Below are 16,111 nucleotides of genomic sequence, written 5' to 3' on the forward strand. Positions count from 1 at the left end.
AAGATGAATTTAAGCATAAAAATTTGAATATGATCATTTTAATATGATCATTTTAATTCCAATTTTAGTAGAAATTACAGGTTTTTACAAACAGAAAGTAATATGGTAAGCTATAACAGGGGTAAGGGTTGGTATAGAAACAGTACAACTTTCAGCTCCTTACAGCCAGGCCGTGGGGTTAAGGTGGACTTCTCCAAGGCAAGAATACCTGAAGTGATGATAGATTATGGGGCAAGGCATTCTAGGCAAAGGCATTAAATACCAAGACAAGGGTGTATTTCAGCATCTGTGTATTTAATTCTTTTTAACAATTCACTTTGTTTTCCATCCCTTAGGATAGATCACAGCTTGTAGAATATACTTAGATTATTATGAAATGAAATTCATTACATTTCATTAGTTGAAATGAATGCACCATACATTTGATTTCTTACACACACACACACACACACACACACACACACACACTAAACACTACAAGGTAATGTTCTGGTCTTTTTGTAGGTAAATTGTTTATCTCTGCTCTTGGAGCTATACTTAATGTGCTACAGTCCCTCCCTTGAAATGATGAATATCTCTTTTGAAGAAGACTTAGCGTTGTACCAACAGCATATGAGAGAACCATATACCCAGGAGGTATGTTAAGTAAGAGGTTCTAAAGTAAGAGCTCTGACACAGAAATCAGAAAATTTAAGTTCTAGTCCCAAACTTTTTTATCATTTTTAGAGTTAATTATCATTTCTCTGTCCCTGTACTTAATTTAAAGGAGTGAGGAGCAATTTGCATTAGATAAAGTCTAATTTTCTTTCCAACTCCTGAGTTACATATGTCAGTAAAATAACAAATGGACAGTACTTCCCTGCCTCTTTTCCCTCAAATGGTGTCTGGCAAGGTTTGGCCTTTGTGACTAAGGTCAACACAGGAGGCAGCTTATCTCTTCTAAACTCCCATGGAATTGTATAGCTTGTTTTCTTACATGGAATAAGATTTGGAATATACTTCTGGTGCCAGACTGCCTGGTTTTATTATACTACCTTGTCACTTACTTATTAGCTGTATGATCTTGTAAAAGTTTCCTAGTCTGCCTATTGATTCATTTCCTCAACTATTTAATGGGGACTATAATAATGTCTATCTCATAAAGTTATTATGATATTTCAATGAAGTAATGTCTCAAAGTGTTTGGAAGCCTTGGTACACAGTAAGTGTTCCTTAATTAATAAATAATAATATTCATTGTCATTTATTGTTACTATATGTACATTCCCAGTGGCACTTGGCAAAGAGTTGGTAGAATAGAGAATAACGAAGAGCTGACATGTGCAAGTGTTGAGCTCTGAAGCCAAGTTTTGCCTTCCCATGCTCCATCACATCATGTGCTCATTCCACATCTGATGATGATGTGTGGACCCCAAGTCCCAGGAAAGCCTGAAGGAAGCACAGATTCCTCTGTGTCCCTTACAGCATCTGGTAAAGAGCCTCATCTGATCCTTCATCCCAATTAATGATGAAAATCTAGGAAACAAGTTTACATGAGCAGGATTAAGTACACAATGTGCAGGGCCCAATGAAAATATGGTTCCATTATTCAAGAAAGAGAAAAAGGTACTGACATATGAATTGTTTTCCTTTCTTTTGTGTACTTCCTCTGGTAATTGATATGCATCTTTGTTCATTTACAAAAGAGAAGTTCAAAAATAAAATTAAGAATTTTAAGACAGTTACTGAAGAGTGTTAAACTCTGATAATGGAATTTGCACAAGTAACATAACACTCTCATGTAAGCTGGCCCTGCAACCCCAGAGAGAGGGAGTGAGGAGGGAGGCAAGGGAGAGAAGGAGAGGAGGACAAAGAAGAGGAAAGGAAGGAGGAGAAAGGAGAGGAGGAGAGAAGATAAGGGAAAGGAGAGAAAACAAGGGAGGGTGGGGGGAGAAAGAGAGAAAGGTAGAAAGAGATGTTCCAAGTTGATTAAAGTTGAAAATATTCAACTCAATGCCAAAAAAGACCAAAACAAATAAAAGTCCAAATTGCTCAAATTAATACTTAAATGTCAGAGGATCAGAGGATTGTATTTTTAAGATAATCTCAAGGTGAAAAAAAGATTAAACTTGAACTCTATCACGTAAATTTATGATGTAACTCATCCACTCTACTGACTTGTGTTTTCCCCACAATATACTCAGGATAAAAACCTGAATGCTTGAAATGGTATTGTGAACAGATAATTATGATTGTGATGCATTCCACTATTGTCATGTTTGTAAGAAATAAAAAAAAAGGTTAAAAAAGAGAAATAGCTAAAATACCCTATTGAACTAAATCTGGGCTACCACTCTGTCTTCATGCCCTACCATTTTCTTTTCTTTTTTTTTTCTGATTGTATTTTAAGCAAACTGGTGTCCTTGCTCTTGCTCAAAAATATCATTCACACTCTTGTCTCTTGACCTTAGTATACGTTCCCTTATCTTGGCCTAAAATGCTCTTTTTCCAAATCCTCATGACTCAGTCTTACTTCTTTCAGTTCTCTGATTGACTGGCACATTTATGAAAGGGTCCTCCCTCACATCCCATCTAAACAAAATTGAATCCCCACTCCCTTATTCCTTTCACATTTCTCTTTCTCTTTCCTTGTTTATTTCATTTCCTATACAGTATTTATCATCACTATTCATGTTTACATATATTTTTAATTTTTCTATTTATTGTCTCATCACAGATTATAAATTCCTTGAAACCAGAAACTGTATTTTGTTCATTGCTGTATCCCCACTGCACAGAATGCGGTCTACCTATAATAGATGGTTAATAAATATTTGGAAGAATAAATAAAATGTGTAAAGAAAATGGGGACCAGAATACTTAAGGGTCAGACTTTATGATAGACCTTTAATAGAAGTCATCCTCTTTAACACATGTAATGTACAAGGAAACCTGGAAGTCATAGGGACTAGATAATCTGCTCAAGGACGTACACTAATGGAAAAAAATTTAATTACAATAATAAATCATAGAACAAGAAAAGAGTATGTTACTAAGTAGTGGGGAAAAGCCTAAATCATATATTTATATAAAACTAAATATTTTATATAGATATTTTATACACTAGAAATATTTTATACACTAGAGAAACAAATTTAAATCCCTTTCCTCTCTAGGAAGCGAATTAACTAAAAGTCAGAAACTTGGTAACTAAGCTGTTGCACTTCAGATTTCTCTTTCTCCAGTTTATCCTGTCTTTAGACTACTTTTCCTAAAACAACTATTTTACCATACTTTGCCCATACTTTTGAACTATTTATTAACAATAACATCAAGGGAAGCCAGGTGTGGTGGGGCACACTGGTAATCCCAGCAGCCTGGGAGGCTGAGACAGGAGGACTATGAGTTCAAAGCCAGCCTCAGCAATTTAATGAGGCCCTAAACAACTCAGAGAGACCTTGTCTCTAAATAGAATACAAAAAAAGGCTGGGGATATGGCTCAGTGGTTAAGTACCTTTGGGTTCAATTACCAGTACAAAAAGTAACAAATAACCAAAAAACAAAACAAAACAAACAAACAAACAAACAAAAACCTACCATGGTCAGAGGTCCTTGTTTGGTATTTCAGACATTTCATAAATTCAAGCCCATTTTATTTCTTAGTAATCTCAAAAATATTAACTGTATTCTAGTTAGATCATCTACCTGAATATCTCTATCTACCTTTGCTGCCTGAACATATGCATGTGCGCTCACACACACACACACACACACACACACGCACACACACACAAATGATATTTATTCTCATGGAATAACTTCTCATCTTTTCTGTGGAAAAAGCAATAACTTCACACTCCTGTGTTTTGGTAGGTAGAGTTCTAAAGTGGTCTCTGGGATTTCATACTCCTCCCTGGTGAAGGACCCTGTTAACCCACAGGCCCATGAGTGTGATAGATTCCACTATTATCACTGTTATGTTTTATAGCATAGTTAACCTAAAGAATGGTAGATTATCCTGGTGGGGCTATCTTACCTCTCTATGAAATGGAGTGTTTCCTATAGCTGGTCACCAAAAAGGAAGGAATTGACAAAGCATGAAAACCATGAGAAGGGTTTCATGCCCAGTTGCTGTCTTGAAGATGGAACAGGCTGAATGCAAAGGAATACAGAAACTAAGTCAGTGTTAGCTCATCTAGTGAAAATGGGAACATCAGCCCTGCAATGGTAAAATACTGAATTCTACCAATTGCATGGATGAGGTTGGAAATGGAATCTTCTCCCGAGCCTTTGAACAAGAACTTAACCTGGCCAACATGATATTAGCCTTGTGATCCTCTGAGCAGTAAACTTAATTACACTGTGCTAAATGTCTGACATATAGACTGTTGAATAATAAATGGGTATTAAGTGTTAAAATAGTGGCAATTTGTTATTCAGCAATAAAAAACTAACATAGTGACTGATTATTTTTACTTTACCACCACAGTTTCATAAGCATTTCTCATTAACATCCAGGGTGTTCAGGAAAGTACCCAGAGGGTCCACATTGTAATAAAAGCTCTTCACATTGCCTGGGAAAAGGCTGTGCTAGCCTTATACTAGAGATAACTAAAACAGGCCTTTAGGAATTGAATCATCTGCATGAAATTTAAATACCTATAAAATAAAGTCTTATAATCTTCAAAGAAACACAACAAAATCTAGACACTCAGCAATGCAACATTCATAGTATAAAGCATCTGATGAAAATGTATTAGAATATAAAAGAAACAAGAAAATGTAACCTGTAGCCAAAAGAAAATCAGTTAATAGCAAAAGGCTCAGAATTGTTAGAGATGGTAGTACTAGCAGTAAAGATGTTGCAAATATTACTATATGTGTGTTAAAATATTTAAATGAAAATGTAAACTTATCAAGGGAAAAATGGGAAATTCAAGAAATAAGTGGAATTTTAAGTTATAAAATATATCATGTATGAACTGATATTTTCTGCATTTATGGCAGATTAGACACTAAAAAAATCCTTGAAGACACAGCAATAGAAACTATCCAAAATGAAACAGTGAAAAAGAAAAATGAAAAAATAAGGATCAGACCCCCAGTGGCCTGCAGAACATATCAACTGAACTGTCATACATGCCATTCTATTATCAGGGAGAAGGGTTGGCAGGAAAAAAAAAAGGAAGGAGAGTCAAATTTTTCTAAATACAGTAAAATAATAATATTAACCTTAATAATAACTATAACAACAACAACAATAAACACAGACCCAGAAAGCTCAGTGATCTCTAGGTAGAACATACATACATACATTATGCTCATACACGTGCATACATACACACACCACCAGAACAAAATTATATTGCTATTAAAAAAATTATATTGCTAACCAATAATGAACAGCAATTCTTACAAGATACCAGAACAAAATAAATCATATGTACAATAAAATCTATATACAAAATAATCACAGACATCTTGACTATATTAAGCAAACCAAAACACAATGGAGTTAACATTTTCAAAGGACTAAAAGTAAAAACCTGACAACCATGAATATTGCACAGATGTGCCCCTAACCAACATTAAGAAGAAAAGAGAAACTAGTAAGTTTATGAAGAAAATAAAATAGTATATTAAAAATAATTTAAGACAATACATATTTACCTAATGAAGCAAGAGTGGTCATAAATGTGTTTACAAAAAACACTAAATTAATATTAAAAATTTATGAAAAAAGATTCAGGACACAAATTCTAGATAGCAAAAATTGAAAACAAATAGCAAGATAGTAGATTTAACTACACATTGTGGGAGGCCATCCTCACACGTGATTTGAGTTACCTCCCTGGCTGGTCGAGAGGAGCTTAGACACAGCTGTGTTAGAGCTTTCCCCACCCTTCTACAGGTCCGAGGGCTTGTCTGTGCAGAGGCGTGTCTGGCCACTGGCTGGAAGACCCAATCTTCGCCCCTGACCTTGGGATGCTGCCACCACTTAACCTTCCCTTGAATTTTTTGTCCCCAATAAAAACACTCCCTGGAGTGTTCTCTCTCTCTCTTGCTAATCTCTTCTGTAAACCTCACTATTGCATTAGGAGGCTGGAGGCGGGAGCTAGGAGAAGCTTTCAAGGAGCTGATATTAAAGGTAATAAGAGTCTTGTCTCTAATTTAAAACTCTCTAGCAATTACTCATGAATCGAACCTTCTTTCATGAAGCCAGCGCTGGTTGTGTGTCAGAGCACACAATGAAAATTACATTACAAATAAATGTATGGTTAAACTCCAATTAAAAGACATATTTTCAGGACACTTAAAAAAACAATCACTGTAAAAGCTTCTTAAAGAAATGCATTTTAAATACATTTAAGTATGCTAAATGTAAAAAAAAATAAAAATAAATTTATTTACAGATATAGACACATGTAAGTACTAAAATAAAAGGTAAGAAATACTGTATTAATATAAGACAAAAATACTTTAGAACAAAAAATGTTACCAAAAACAAAGAATGATATTTCATAAAGACTAAGAGATGAATGGATCAAGAAGATACTATAATTCTAAATGTATATGTATGAAATAAATGAATTACAAAATGCATAATCAAAAAAATGGCAACTAATTAGAGAAATAAACAAGTTTAAACTACCCTTTCTTTAGTCATGGATAGAGCAAGTTTGGATAAATAATCAAGGACATAGAAGATCTGGAAGAAAAAGCAAGCAACCCAAAACTTTTAATCAAATTGTCCTAATTGATATTTATATAGTTCATTCCACCCAAGTGTAACAGTATATACATTCCTTTAATTACACATGGATGACTGATCAAAATAATCCATATTCTGCTTAATAAAATAAAACATAATGTATTTAAAGAATTCTAGCATGTTATGTATATTTTCTGACCAAAATGCAAGTAATTTAGAAATTAGTAACAAAGTTCTTTAGAGAATTCCCAAGTTTATAGAAATTAAAATTACCCTTCTAAGTATCATATGGGTCAAAGAGGAAATCAGAAAGAATTAAACTCAATGAAATTATAAATTTAATATATCAAAATCAAATTTTGCAGCTAAAGATGGGATGCAGCTAACACAGCTTTTATAAAAAGAAAATAAAACTCTTAAATTTTATTTTATAACCTAAATTGCTTTCTTTAAAAAGTATTAAATGAACATTTACCTTAATAAGTTTTTTAAAGAAAGAGTATACATCTATCATATGGGAAGAAACAGGAGCAGAGATCAAAGAAAATGCAAATGAGTAAATAGAAAAGGATGATGAAAACCCTACGAAATTAAAACATCCAGAAAATGTATAATCCTGTAGTTAAAATTATTGAGCAAAAGGAGTTAAGGCACCAACTTTAATATCATGAATTAAAGGAAAGATCACTACACACTCTGTCAGCATCAAATGAAATTAACATGGACAAATTTATACTCAGCAAATATTTGACACTTTTAACATCTTAAATTTTCTAAAGGACACAAGAAATAGAAAGCAATATATTTTAAATAATAAGATCCATTTAAAATGCATTAATAGTTAAATGTCTTCTGCATTTCAGTTCTCTAGAGAAACAGCCTACAGAACATGGACATGATAACAAGAATGGTTTTGTTAGATTGGCTTACATGATCAGAGGTTGAATAGACCCTTAATGACCCTCTGCAGGCTGGAGAGCTGGGGAAACCAGTAACTGCTCAGTCTAAGAACCTGAAAATCTGGAAGCTCCCTGGAGATTTACTGGTGAGAGTCCATATCCAAAGTCTGCAGTATCTGGAGTCTGATGTCATAGACAATGGTAGCAACAAAACTGCCTCAATCCAAGCTCTGTGGCAAAGGTTTGTAATCCCAGTGACTCAGGAGGCTGCGTTGTAAATTCAAGGATGATCCTAAATTCAAGGCCAGCCTTAGCAATTTAGGAAAGTCCTAAGCAATTTATCAAGACAGTGTCTTAAAATAACAAAATAAAAAAGGCTTGGGATGTGACTCAGTTTTTAAGAATGTCTGGGTTTAACCCCTGGTACCAAAACAAAACAGAACAAAATTAAATTAAAAAAAAAAACAGCTAGTAATATATTTCATTAGTAAAGTGCCTCTGAATTCAATCCAAGCATCACACACACACAAAAGCACCCACTCAAAAAGATTCTAGCTTTCCCCTTCTTCTGCTTTTTGTTCCATTCAGGATCCACCTGCCCCACCATCTTCTGGATGGCACCATCCTATAGGCTGGTATTCCCCCAACCCTCCAATTTGCCTACAATTGTCTCTGGAAACAGCCTCACAGACACACTGATACATTTTCTTTACCAATATTCCAGGCTCATCTCAATCTCATCAAGTTGGCAACCAAAATTAAATATCACACCTTCCCACAGAGAAAGTTTCATACCAAGATGGCTTCATTTAATCATTTAAGAAAGAAATAATAACAGACTAATAGAACTCTTACTGAAAATAAAGAGAAACCAATTCCAAATTTATTTTATATGGTCAGCATTACCCTAATAGCAAAACCAGACAAAGATATTACAGGGAAAGAATACCACAGACCAGTATCTCTCATGAAATAGATTTACACATCTTTATAAAAACATATTTATAAAAACATTATACTGACTTAGTATAATTTAAGATGAGAAATAAACTATAACCAGGACTATTTAGCATGGCATATTGATTTAGTGTACAAAAATAAAATTCAAATATATTCATATGTAATATCTCACCATATTATTAGGATAAAGAAGAACAAATACCACTTCAAAATATATATAGGTAAATCATTTTGCAAAGTGAACATTTAAACATGATATAGCATATTTGAACATATAAAGAATAAAAGGAAATTCCTCAATCAGATGATGGTAATCTATGAAAAGGAGACTGCTAATATCATATGTAAGTGTGAAAGACCATGCTTTTTCTTTAAGATCAGCAACAAGGTAAAGATATCTATTCCTCCCATTTTCAACTGAGTGTTGAAAAAGCCAAAAAGAAAAGAAAATACAATCACAAAAATTGGAAAATCATTAGAATCATGTTTCTAGATAGATAACAGGAATATGTACAATGATAATTCAAATACGTACATACATAACATATGTATATACAAAAATATTTTTACTACAAAGGTACTAAACTAGTAAATCAGTGTAACAAGATTGTATGATGTATGGTCAATAAAAATTTAACTGTAGTTCTGTTACTAGCAGGGAACAGTGGGAAATGAAAATTTTAAAACAACTTCATAATGCATTCAACATGATCATATGTTCATTTAATTTTCAAAAGTTACCAAGGTACTTCAATGTAGAAGATTCTTTGATAAATGGTCTTGGATGTCAATATGAGAAAAAATAACCTTTAACTTTATGTCATACGTACAAATTAACTCAACATGACTCATAGACCTAGGAATAAAACATAAAACTAAAACTAAAATACAATAAAATTTATAAGAAAATATAGGAGAAAACCCAAAAGACATTGAGATAGGCACAGATTAAAAGGATGACAGCAGAATCACAAATTTGAAGGATAACCAATAAGTTGAACTTCATCAAAATGACTACTTAAATTTTTCAAAAAGTCAATGAAAAGGTAACTCAAAAGCCACTAGGAAATAATATACATAAGACATATATCAGACTTTGACCTTCTATTGTGAGTATTTTTTTTAAATGGTTTACAACTCAAAATGAATAATTCAATTAAAAAATAGGAAGGGTTGAAACAGATGCCTCACCAAAAAAACAATATGTAAATGGAAAAACGTACATAAATATACTCAGCATTTCAGGGGGCACCATTTCAGCCTTCTTCAGGTTTTAGCCTTTCATACTCTGATGGGATCACAAACATCTGTGCCTAGCAATGCTTCCAGTTGACCAAATATCCTAATCTTTTTCATTTATATGCAAAGAAATAGGTTTAAGTAACTTTTTATACTAAGAGGATACAGTGGTATGAGCAAGCTTTCTCTTGGTATTACTTTGTATGCTGTACTTTCTAAAAAATAATTAATTAATTAATTACCTTTTTTTTTTTTTTGGTAATCAATTCAGTCTTCAGAGCCAACTGGGCCTCGCTGTGCATCCCTGCCTGATTCCCAGTTGCCTTACTCCAACTTCCCCTGTGATCTGTCTAGGAAGACGAGCTCTAGAACTTTTAGGAATACTTTTCCCTCAAATTTTGGAGCAAAAGTCGTGTTTTATTCCGATCTGTTCAGATGCTAGGACCCCAGGTGGTGGGAATCTCCAGGTCTTGACTGCCTGCCTCTCCTGGGAGATGCGTTGTCCACATCCACCCCAGCAGCAGGGTCGGTGTTCTCGAATTTGACCCCCAGTTCCAGCGCAGAGTGTGACACGGATGTAAATATTTACAATTTTTTTATACCTATTGTGAGATGTGGAGGTGGCTCCTTGCGTTTTTTTATGGTGACATGCATACATTTTTTATAATAGCGATTACAGGCTCAGTATTGTATGTGGAGCCCAGTGGCCACAAGCACGTACCATTGCCCATCCCCAAGGCTTGTAATTTGAACAGAAGTGTATTAAAACCGTTTTACAATGACTCTGCTTTCCCTGTAGACCTCTTCTTTGCTGTTCACACTGCAAAGGCAGCTGGTTGGTTCATACTGGACTTGAATAAATTTCTTCTGTACCCCAAAAAAGACAAAAAAAAAAAAAAGCAAAAACTCAACATCATTGTTATCAGGGAAAAAATACAAATTAAATATACAATTAGGTCTCAATGCATATTCATTAAGATGGTTGTAATTGAAATGATTGATAATGTAAAGTGTTGGTAAATTTGTGGAGCAACTAGAACTCTCTCTCTCCCTCTCTCTTTCTTTTTCTTTTCTTTCTTTCTTTCTTTCTTTTTTTTTAAGTTCTGGTTGAACACAAGAGCTTTATTCTATTTTTTTATATAGTGCTGAGAATAGAATCCAGAACCTCATATGTGGTAGATGAACCCTCTACTGCTGAGCCACAACCCCCAGCCCCTAGAACTCTCATTTCTTGCTGGAGAGAATAGAAAATTCTATGATCTCTTCTCAAAACATTTTTGGCAGTTTTTTAAAATACTAAACAAATGTATAATATAACTCAGCAATTTCTCATCTAGGTATTTGCACAGGAGAAATAAAACTAAAAGTCCCAAGAATACTTATGAAGAAATTTCATAGGATTCCTATTAAGATATCAAGGACATACACTCTATGATTGTTTTTATATTAAACTCTAGAAAGGAGAAATATAATATAGATTGGAAATTTAAACAGAGCAAATAATTAAATCTCTGAAGTTGATTGTATGGAGTTAAATTTATTGGGAAAGTATACAGGAAACATTTTAGGTGATGCAAATATTCTATACTTTGTGTTTTCTCATCAAAATATACAGTCAAATGGGGATATTTGCTATTTGTAAATTAGCAGAATTAATTTAATTTTAAAAAGATTTTGTGGGACATTTTTAATATATGATTCTAAATGCTATTATATCCTTTCAGATTCTGACAATAAATTTTCTAATTAAAGCTTGTTTTTAGAAGAGATATTCTATTTATACATTCATGCATTCAAGTATAGTTCAAATGAGAATTATCTGTTTGAATATGAAAAGAAATATAGATGTTCTTCGGGCTCTATAAATGACCTGTGACTATATTCTGTCCAAACTGAAATCTATATCCATGGGTATTTATAGAGATTTATAGAGGAATTCTATAAAAAATATGTTTAAATTTCAGTTACTTCCAAATTCTGTATCCTCCTCCGCTTCTGTTCCCAGAAATTACCTCCTTTGCGGGTCCATAAGCATTGAATTAATCATGAGACAGTAACTATGGTGATATAATCTCAACTAGAAAAGTCATATAATTATTAATCAATTTCCTGTATAAAACATTAACTTTTACTATATTTTTATGAAGTTAAAGACATCACAGGATTTTTTTAAAATGATCCCATTTGCTCTTATTAGAAATGTTTGCAAATTGTTGTAAAACTCATAACTCAGGCCAATTTTACTGCTATTCCATCAAAAAATGATTAGGGACTAGATCAGAGTGTATCCAGTTTTCACCCCATAAAAGTGAAAAATACATGTTATGAGGTGCTAGTTACCTTCACCCTCTAATAGGTTAGCCAGACTATTTATTTGTGATGTCCAGTTAAGTGACACACACATCAAAATGACCTTGTTGAAGTGGGTGCTTTACAATGTGCTGCATTTGTTTTTACATTCAATTAAGAAATCTTTGGTGAGTTGAGAACAAATAGTGATTGTCTTGTTATAGATTTTTAAAATTTACATTGATGATCCCAGTGTAATGTCCATTTATTCAAATTTTCAAGCTCCAGCATTGCAGCTTTAGGTGTTGTATATTGTCTGCAGATTTTGATTTTGTTCAAGTAAGTATAAAATCATATGTTGCTGAATATATCCCTATTGACATACATATGAACAGACTCAACACCTTAATGTAATCCTTCTAAAGATTATAAGAGTATGCCTAGACATAAAAATTCAACAGTGAGCATGTTTTATAAACTGGAATTGATGAAAGAACAGATCAATGTAGAGTCTAGACAGTTTTCAGCTTGTGACTTGAAGTCAAATTATATTTTCCTGTCCAGAAATACATGTCTTTGACTGTAAGTGGCAATCCACTAACAAATATTCTATTCATGAATAAGAATAATGTCACCAAAGTGTTGAAGAGAGAGAGATGCACAAAGAAATAAATTAGGATATGTTTACCATTACCATTTGCCATTCTTAATTCCAATTCAAAGTAATTTGGTTTATTAGCAGAAATCCATGTACAACCAGTGTTTGCTTTAAATGTATCCTAGTAAACCTATTTTTTATAGTGCCATTTAGTTCTTTTAATCAATTCTGCAATCTCTCATTAATATCTATGCCTATAAACATGCCTTTAAAATGATGGATAGAGTCAAAGTTCTTTTAAGACGGTGTTTTATTACCTTTTTGTAACTTAGCTTGTTTTAAATTATGTGTAGTCACTTGATAAATGCTTCTCATGTTTTCTTTCCCTCAAGAGGTACTGTGGCATGAAGCAGTAAAGAGCACACTGAATTTAGGGTCAGGAGACAGCACCTGCTGTGTCTGTCATATGAGATGCAAAGAAAAATTGAATACCATTTGTCCTTACAGTGTTTTAAACATGATAAATATAATTATAGATATATAAGATTCTGTGGGAGGAAGCATGCAATTTAGGATTTTGAAAAAAAAATTAAAGATTGTGATATATTTGAGTAAGTATTTGCCAGATAAATTAGAGAAATGACATTTAAGTCAAAGGAGAAACAACAACATATACAAGGTAATGAGAGGAAAAAACCTCTGGAATTTGCATCATTCTGACAAGACTATTTTGAAGCATGTATGAGACAGTGGTGATTTGGGGTTCTGGGGAGAAGAGGGAGGTGCAGAGTTGCAGAAAATGTAATGGAATCAGAGCAGAGAGTATTATGCTACTGGTGAGGGTGAGCTCTTCAAGAAATTTGGCAGAAGAGTATAAATCAGTATTTTTAAAAATTTTTTTCAATATATTACTGTGCATTGTAGACCTTACCTGGGAGAAAAGAGAAACTTACAGGGAGGCTAACTTTAGGAGGCTAGGGCCGCAGTGCACATGGAAGAAGATACTGTAGGGACAGGAACAAAGAGGAAGGGATGGACTTGAGAATACTGTATTCCTTGTCATAAACAATTTACCTTTATCTACAAATGTAGCCACTTAACCTTTCATTGGCTTAATATAGAAGACACTCTGACTCAAATTTTTATTTTGCCTGTTCAATAAATTTTCCCAGATACCCAACAGCCTCACTGATGTTTGGTAAGAAATGCCATTTTTTTTTCCTAATACAAACTTCCCACCTCACATCTAAAAATGGATCCTATTGTTAGGATAACTCAGATCATTATTGTTTTTTTGTCATCGTGCCTGGCAGGTCAGATTTCAGTGGCCTTTCTTTCTTGTCGCCATGTTACATTGCTTATATCTTCCATCCTACCTTGTATTTTCTTTGTTCCCCCTACTAAATTTCAGAATCCTTAAGGGTAGGGACCTTGCTGTGGTTGACTATCTGTGACACACATTCCTTTGCTTAAACTCAATAAATATGCGATGAAACAAAAAATAATTCATTCACACTAAAGTGTCATCTAGGTAATGTTAATTCCAAGTGATAAGAAACTGCCAAATAATATCTCTGGCATAACATAGAATCCTGAAGTCTATGATTTTTATGGATATATTCATCTTTATTCATGTCTATATAAAAAAGGTGAATCTAACTTTAATTCCTACTCATAAATGTGAGTTAACTCCTGTTCTCAAATGTATTAATGTACAATCTTTCATATTTATTCTATTGTAATTTTGACTATGAAGAATTTTATCATAATATCTACCTTTCAAGCTGATTTATTCAAGTTATCATTTCTACTAATAGTAAATGATTAGTCACATAGAGTTTTACTACATTTATCAACAGCATCCTTGCAATGACTAAGATAGGACACTGGGATGAAGATTCACATTTTATTGGTCCATAGTCCATTAATAAGGATTTGAGTAATGAGTTTTGACAGGTTCCTGTAAATATCTTGATTTTAAAGGTTATTTTGACATGAGACCTGGATTTTTTTTTACAAATTTGAATATTTAACATGTTCATTCATTAATTCATAAACACTATAAAAATTTATACTTCAGAAATATGGTAATTTTTTTCCAAACTTTATAGTTGTGGTAGATTGTATTTTCAAAAATGATTTTAACAGGATTTCTAGCTCCATATGATTTTCTGGAATCTGGTCATTCTGCCATCAAAGGGATGATTCTAAGTCCCTCCCCACCCTTTGACCTTGGATGGGTCTGTTGGGTGATAATAAAGTGGAAGTGACACTATGTGTTGGACAGGATTAGTCATCAAAGCTATACAGCTTCTGTCTGGCTGCCTGCCCTTGGAGCCCTGCCATCAAGCTATGAGGAAGCCCAGGCCACATGGACAGACCTACAAGGAGAGGAACTGAGACCATAGGCCCTAAGTCCTGCCCGAGTTTTCATTCAACAAGTACCACCAACTCTCTGCCACATGAGTTTATACCACAGGACTTCCTCACCAAATCCTCTCACAGTATGGATGAATGTACAAAATGAAATGGCTGTCATTTTAGGCCATATAATTTTGAGATGATATTTTTAAAAGAAAATAGTAACTGAAACAAAAGTATGTAAAAGCATTCAGAAAAGTTACATCTTGTACTAGAGAATGTCCTTCTAATGTAAATGTGACCTCCAGGAGAGCCACACTTGCTCTATTTGGTTAGCTTTAATATGCTTAGTGCTCAGAATAGGGACTGGACTAAAGCATGAACTTGGTGCATAAAGTAAGTGTATGATATATAATGGAATAAACCTGTTTTTCAAATATTGTGTAATACTTGTAATTTTGATTCGAAAATTACTAAAAGTCCCTGTAGATATTATTAACCAGGAATTCAGATTCATATTTAGTCAAATGTTTTCCCATTTTATTAACCTGAAGCAAAGCACATATTTTCCAAGCAATGCTGAAGGCTTTTGGAAAAAAAATTGCGTAACTGTGAAAAATGTTTTCTTCTTTTATTGTTTATTCTGCATTGTTGTACAGAATTTATTCCAAGTGTGATTGGCAAGGAGATACATTAAATAAAAGGTTAAGGCATATAAAAATCAGTGTGAAACAAAATTATCAAGCAAAAAGTCAGTATGTTGTTATTAGCTATTTTATATTTCTGAAATATAAGTTTGTCTGTGATAAACTTTGGACTTCTCCTACAAAGAGGTTCACATGTGTTCTAAAAAAAAAAAAAACAACAACTATTCATTGATTAATATCATTTAAAATCATTGGCTCAATAAATTCAGAGGGAACATCATATTAGATTTTTTTAAAACTTGAATTTATTAAACTATCAAAAACATCCTGTTTAGTGAAAAAGATGTTGCACAAAAATGAATATTCATGAAATGATATAAAATTCTATTAAAGTAAAAAAATATCATATTGCTAAATTCAAATATTT

The sequence above is a fragment of the Marmota monax genome, unplaced genomic scaffold (assembly GCF_021218885.2).
Source record: "Marmota monax isolate L192 unplaced genomic scaffold, Marmota_monax_Labrador192_F-V1.1 WCK01_AAM20220418_F8-fsc00027, whole genome shotgun sequence".
NCBI classification, from domain to species: domain Eukaryota; kingdom Metazoa; phylum Chordata; class Mammalia; order Rodentia; family Sciuridae; genus Marmota; species Marmota monax.